Source organism: Dasypus novemcinctus, chromosome 1, assembly GCF_030445035.2.
Source record: "Dasypus novemcinctus isolate mDasNov1 chromosome 1, mDasNov1.1.hap2, whole genome shotgun sequence".
Lineage (NCBI taxonomy): Eukaryota > Metazoa > Chordata > Mammalia > Cingulata > Dasypodidae > Dasypus > Dasypus novemcinctus.
In genome coordinates, this window is record NC_080673.1 from 118,627,323 (window position 1) to 118,634,548 (window position 7,226).

The 7,226-nt window shown below is 35.1% G+C and overlaps 1 pseudogene; it reads left to right on the top strand.

Moving 5' to 3' along the window:
* Positions 1 to 5,435: 5,435 nt before the first annotated feature.
* On the top strand, positions 5,436 to 6,073 carry LOC101413903 (ubiquitin-conjugating enzyme E2 J1 pseudogene; annotated as a pseudogene).
* The last annotated feature ends 1,153 nt before the right edge of the window (positions 6,074 to 7,226 follow it).

A 7,226-nucleotide genomic window follows, 5' to 3' on the forward strand; every position in this document is an offset into this window, starting at 1 on the left:
TGTTTGTGTGTTTCACACTGTCATTTAATTACCTGAGATTCTGTTCTATTTTTTCCATTCTTTTCTCTTTCTGTTCTCCTGTCTTTTCCAGTTTGGATGTTCTGTTCTCGAAATCACTGATTCTGTCTTTGAGCAATTCAAATCTGCTGTTATGTACATATAAGGTATTTTCAATCTTGCTCAATTTGTCTTTCATTCCCATAAGCTCTGTTACTTTTCTTTACAGGCTGTCAAATTGTTCTTTATGCTCACCAGTGTCTTCTTAATATCCTTGAATGATAATGGCTTGAACACCCCAGTTAAAATATGAAGACTGATAAAATGGATAAAATAATATCAGCTATCTATATACTGTTTACAAGAGACTCATATCAGATGCAAGGACACAATCAGGTTAAAAGTGAAATGTTGGAAAAAGATATTCCATGCAAATAGTAACCAAAGAATAGCAATATAATAACAAGCAAAATAGAAATTAAATACAAAACTGTTTTAGGGAGTGAAGAAGGTCATTATATAATAATAAAAAGAAAAATTCAACAAAAAGAAATAACTGTACTAAATATTTATGCATCTAACCTGAGTGCCCCAAAATACATGAGGCACACATTGGCAAAACTAAAGGAAGAAATATATGTCTCTACAATAATAGTTGGAGATTTTAATACACAACTCTCAGTATTAGATAGAACATCTTGATAGAGAATAAATAGAGAGCTTGAATAATATGATAAGTGAACTAGACCTAACATGGAGCATTGCACCCCAAAACAGCAGGATATACATTCTTTTTCAAGTGTTCATGGTTCCTTCTCCAAGATGGACCATATGTTGGGTCACAAGACAATACTCAATAAATTTAAATTTAAAAAGATTGAAGTTATTCAAAACACTTTCTCTGATAATAACAGTATGAAGCAGGAAATCAAAGGATGGAAAAATATCTTAAATATATGGAGATTATATAACACACTCTTAAAGAATAAGTGGGTCAAAGAAGAAATAGCAAGAGAATTCAGTAAATATCTTGAGATGAAGGAAAATGAGAACACAACATATTAAAACCTATAAGATACAGCAAAGGCAGTGCTGAGAGGGAAATTTACAGCCCCCAATGCTTACATTAAAAAAGAAGAAAGAGATAAAATTGAAGATCTAACTGTACACCTGGAGGAACTAGTAAAGAACAGCAAAAAAAAAAAAAAAAAGACTCTTAGCTAAACTGATAAGAAAAAAAAAGAGAGAAGACACAAATAACCAAAATAAGAAATGAGAGGGGGAACATTAACACTGACCCGTAGAAATAAGAGAGATCATAAGATGATACTATGAACAACCGTATGCCAAAAAACTAGACAATGTAGACAAGATAGACAAATTCCTAGAAACACACGAAACATCTACGCTGACTCTAAGAGAAATAAAAGACCTCAACGAATCAATCACAAGTGAAGAGATTGAAAGGGTCATCAAACACCTCACAAAGATGAAAAGCCCAGGACCAGATGACTTCACAGATGAATTCTTCCAATCATTCAAAGATGATCTAACACCAATCTTGCTCAAGCTTTTCCCAAAAAATGAACAGAAAAGAACACAAACAAACTCAATCAAGGAAGCTGACATCACCCTAATACCAAAGCAGATAAAGATACTATGAAAAAAGAAAATTTGAAACCAATGTACCTAAATATAGATGCAAAGTCATCAACAAAATACTTGCAAACTGAATACAAAAGCACATTAAAAGAATGATACACCACAATCAAGTGGGATGTATCCCAGGGATGCAAGGATGGTTCAACACAACAAAATGAATTAGTGTAATTAACCACATAGATAAATTGAAGAAGAAAAATCACAAAATCCTCTCAATTGATGCAGAAAAGGCACTTGAGAAAATACAGCACCCTTTTTGATTAAAACAAAAACAAAAACAAAACACTTCAAAATACAGTAATAGAAGGAAGCTTTCTCAATATGGTAAAGTACATATATGAAAAATCTACAACTAGCCTTGTACTCAATAGCAAAAGACTGAAAGTTTTCCTGCTGAGATCAGGAACAAGACAAGGATGCCCACTTTCATAACTGTTATTCAATATTGTGCTAGAATTTCTAGATAGAGCAATTAGGCTAGATAAAGAAATAAAAGACACCAAATTAGGAAAGGAAGAAGTAAAACTTGCACTATTTGCTGATGATGTGATCTTATATCTAGAAACTTCAGAAAAATCCACAACAGTGCTTCTAGAACTAATAGATGAATTCAGCAAAGTTGTGGTATACAGATTAATATGGAAAAGTCAATAGCATTTCTATACACAACTAATGTGCAATCTGAGGAAGAAATCAGAAAAAAATCCATTTATAATAGTGACTAAAAGAATCTAATAATTAGGAATAAACTTAATTGAGAACATAAAGGGCCCGTATTCAGAAAATTACAAAACATTGTGAAAAGAAACCAAAGAAGACTTAAATAAATGGAAGGACAGTCTGTGTTCATGGATTAGAAGACTAAATATCATTAAGATGTCAACTCTACCCCAATTGATTTACAGACCCACTGCAATCCTAACAAAATTCCCAATGGCCTTTTTTTGCAGAAATGGAGCAGCCAATTATCAAATATATTTGGAAGGGTAAGGGGCCCTGAATAGCCAAAAATGTCTTTAAAATGAAGAACAAAGTTGGAGGATGCACACTTGCTGACTTTAAAGCATATTACTTAGCAACAGTGGTAAAAAACAGCATGGCACTGGCATAAAGACAGACACATTGGAACCAAATTGAGAATTCAGAAATAGATCCTCACATCTACAGTCAAGTGATTATTGACAAGCTGTCAATCCCTCCCAGCTGAGCCAGAATAATCTACTCAACAAGTGGTGCTGGGAAAACTAGATAGCCACACCCAAAAGAAATAAAGAGGAGCCATATCTCACACCTTTTACAAAAATTAATTCAAAATGGACCAAGGAGCTAAATATAAAAGTGAGAACCATAAAACTCCTAAATATAGGAAAATAACTTCAAGATCTTGGGGTAGGAAGTAGTTTCTTAAACCTTTCACCAAAAGCTTGAGAACAAAAAAAAAAAAAAAAAAAAAAAAAAAAGATAAATGGGACCTCCTCAAAATTAAACACTTTTATACCTTTAAGGACTTTATCAAAAGGGTGAAAAGGCAGCCAACTCAATGGGAGAAAATATTTGACAACCACATATCTGATAAGCATTTAACATCCATGATAAATAGAAAGATCAAACAACTCAACAATAAAAAGACAAACTACCCAATCAAAAACTGGGCAGGGAGCAGTTGTAGCTGAAGCAGTTGAGTGCCTGCTTACCACTTGGGAGGTCTTAGGTTCAGTTCCTGGTGCCTCCTATAAACAAGAAAAAACAAACATCAAGCCAACAAACAAACAAAAAAACAACTCAGGGGAGCCAATGTGGCTCAGTGGTTGAGGCCAGCTTCCCACATGAGATCCCAGGTTCAATCCTGGGCCCCAGTACTTAAAAAAAAAAGGGGGTAGGAGCAAAAGACTTGAAAAGATGAAAAGATAATTGTCCAAAGAAGAAATACAAATGGCAAAAAAACCACATTAAAAAATGTTCAACATCACTAGCAATTAGGGAAGTGCACATCAAAGCAACACTGCAACATCATTTCACACTTATTAGACTGGCCACTATTAAAAAGTCAGAAAACTGTAAGTGTTGGAGAGGATGTGGAGAGAACAGGGATGCTTATTCACTGTTGGTGGGAATGTAAAATGGTACAGCCACTGTGAAGGACTATTTGGTAGTTCCTAAGGAAGTTAAATGACCCAGCAATACCTCTGCTAGGTACATACCAAGAAGAACTGAGAGCAGTGACACGAACAGACATCTGCACACTGATATTCATAGCAGCATTACTCATGATTGCCAAAAGTTGGAAACAACGCAGGTATCCATCAACTGACAGATAGATGAACAAATTGTGGTATATATACACAATGGAATATTATGCAACAGGAAGAAGAAATGAAGTCATGAAACATATGACAATGTGAATGAAACTGGAGGACATTCTGTTGAGTGAAGCAAGTCAGACACAAAGGACAAATGCTGTATTTTTGCACTATTATGAACTAAATATCTTATGTATTACTGAAAGCCTTATAGGCAAAATCACATAGAGATGGAAAAGAGAGAGAAAACAGAAGCTTAACATCAACAGAACCCATAAAAGGGAAAGGGCAGGAGAGTCTGCCATGTTCATTGCCATGTGATAGAGGAGCCAAGGATCAAGGAGTACCAGCAGCTACCCCAGAAAGCCAGTCTTCAGGAAGAAAGCACTGCCTTGATGATGCCTTAATTTTGGACTTCTCCTAGCTTCAACACCGTAACCAATAAATTCCTGTTGTTTGAGCCAACCCATTGCATGGTATTTGTTTTAGCAAAAGGGAAACTAAAACAGTTTTTGGTGTCAGGAGTAGGGTATTGCTATTGCAAATACCAAAAAGTATGGAAGCAGCTTTACAATTGGGTAATCAGTAAAGGCTAGAAGAACTTTGAGGTACTTAATAGAAAAAGTCTAGAATGCTCTGAAGAGTCTCTTGGTAGAAATGTAGATTTCAAATGTACTTCCATTGATGCCTAAGAAGAAAATGATGACTGCTACTGGAAAGCGGAGGAAAGATAATCCTTGTTTTAAAGTGTCAGAAAACTTGGCAAAATTGAATTCTGATGTTGAATGGAAGACATAACTTGAGAGCAATGTATTTGGATATCTTGTTGAAATTTCCAAGCTAAGTGTGAAAAGTGCAGCCTGGTTTCTCCTTGCAGCTTATAGTAAAAAGCAAGAGAAAATGAATAAGCTGAAACTGAACTGTTTAGCCCAAAGAAATTAGAAATTGAGAACATAGAAAAGTCTGAGCCTATCCAGATAGTGTGCTCTGAGACTAGGGCCAGAAGCAGCTCTATCAGGGATCTCCCTGAGCTTCTGGAAAGCAAACACCCAGAGAATTGGGATCCTTATGAGGGTTTAACTAAACATGCATCCAGTCAGCCATTTCAGTGAAAATCAGTATTAGAAATGCAATTAAGCAGGAAAGAACTGTGGAAAGTTCTATTGGCTGATGATTTGGACCCCTGTGAACTGCATACAAAGCCAACAAGGGTTTTATGAAATGTATATGAGCAGAACCACTGCCAACCTGGACTGAAAGGGACAGAGAAAGTATGAATAGAAGGAAGGATTTCCATCTCTACTTCAGTCAGCCAGCTTCTCCTGAGGAATTCATCAAAACCTTTCCCAGCTTGTGGCATATCCTACAGAATTCAGACTTTCCCATCCCCACAGTTGTGTAAGCCAATTCCAAAATAAATTTCATAATAATTACACTACATATAAGTAAATGCAAATATAAATATAAAATCTGAACATATCAGAACATCACTCAGAAACTTGGCCGTGTTCATGGATCAGCATTAATAGCCATTGTTGCATTTTTGCCAGCAAAAGGAGAAGGAGCCGGAGGGATTCTGGATTATATGCCTGAGGAAAGAAGAGCGTTTGCCAAAAAAAAATCACAAGATTTCTGTTGAGAGGATGTGGCTCCACTATGAAAGGCATCCTGTTGCCTTTAAAATCTGGAAGTGATTTGATCTAGGCTGACCAAGAGGCAAATAAACCTGCTAGACAAATCAGTTTTAAGGGAGAAGTCACTTCATCTGGAAAGATGATTGCTGAGTCAGACTTAAACCACTCTTTTTCACTAAATGATTTACAAGATGATATTCCTACAGCATTGCAGTGCATGAAGTCCAGAACTCCTCAGCAGTGTCCCTTTGCCGATTTACCCTGCCTGTAGCTAAGGAAACCTCCATGAATGCTCAACAATGCAAGGCCCAGCATCAGAGTCAAAGAAGATCATCTACTTCACCAAATGTAATCTAGGACCAGCAGCCAAGAGACAACAACACTGATTATCAAGAATCTGTTGAACTGATTTTCATGACTGCTCTTATATTCTGATGAATATACCTAGCCAATGAGTATATACTTGCCTTTGAGTTATAACATGGTTTTGTGTCTTAAGAGTTGTGACTTGAGTGCTTCATTAAACAGTCTATATTGAGTATAATCTAAGAATTGTTTACAAAAATATTATTTTGAATTACCCTTCATTCTTTTCTTGATCCTTAAATTACATATAAATAGAAGTAGACATTCAGAATATGTTTAGCAGTGTGTTCTACTTAGTTTAAGGGACTAGAAGTCAAAAGTCACTGTATAATGTATAAAGCATTTGACCTGCTTTATAGGGAAATAACTTATTGTTGTTTCTCATGCCTCAGCTTCTTTTTATGTTAATTTGTGATACTTTTCTGAATAATAATTTGAAATCTTTGGATAAAAGATGGTGTTTTAGGTTCCAATGAGTATTACTAACTACTCAATATCACATATTGTAGTCTGTTTCTACTTATATTTAATGATGCAGGAATAGAAGAATGGAAAGGGGAAAGTAAAACCCCTGAAGTAGATTGCTTAAAAAGGGTAGGTAAAAACGCTCTTAGTAGCTCATTCATAAGAGACATACTGAGAGCGGCCATTCTATGACTTTATGTTTATGTCCTAAACATTGTGCAGTGAAAGTATAATTACGTCAAACATTTATGAATTAATGAGGTTACATCTTTGTTACTGATGTTACTTGAAGAGGGAATAATGCTTTGTAACAACTTTGATATATGTTCTCCCCCTCCCCACAAGTGATAGTGATAGAAATTTGAACAAAAACTTTAGTTAATTTAGTTAGTTTAATCAGAGGTCAACAAATAATTTTTAGTGAAAAATCAATATAGAATTTACTGTTGGCTACCTCCACAAGAAACTAACAGGTAATTTTATCATTGTAATATCCTGGTAAGAATACATAATCACAGAAAAACATTGCCTTCAGCATGTTAAGTAGCAACATAGAGGGCATTCTTGAGGGTATTGCTAATGAAGATTTAATTTTTAAATATTGGCAGTCCCCATCTCTCAAACAGGTTATGCTCTAAAAGTGCATTTGAAAGTTAATTTCTTTTATGAGCTTTCGTTAATAAAACTATATTTGTAACTATATATTACAAATAATATTGTAAATGGTGCCAGGTTCTAAACCATGTCACAAAATTGAACCCATAATGTATCTTGACTAATTTATGGGAGGATTATTCATAAA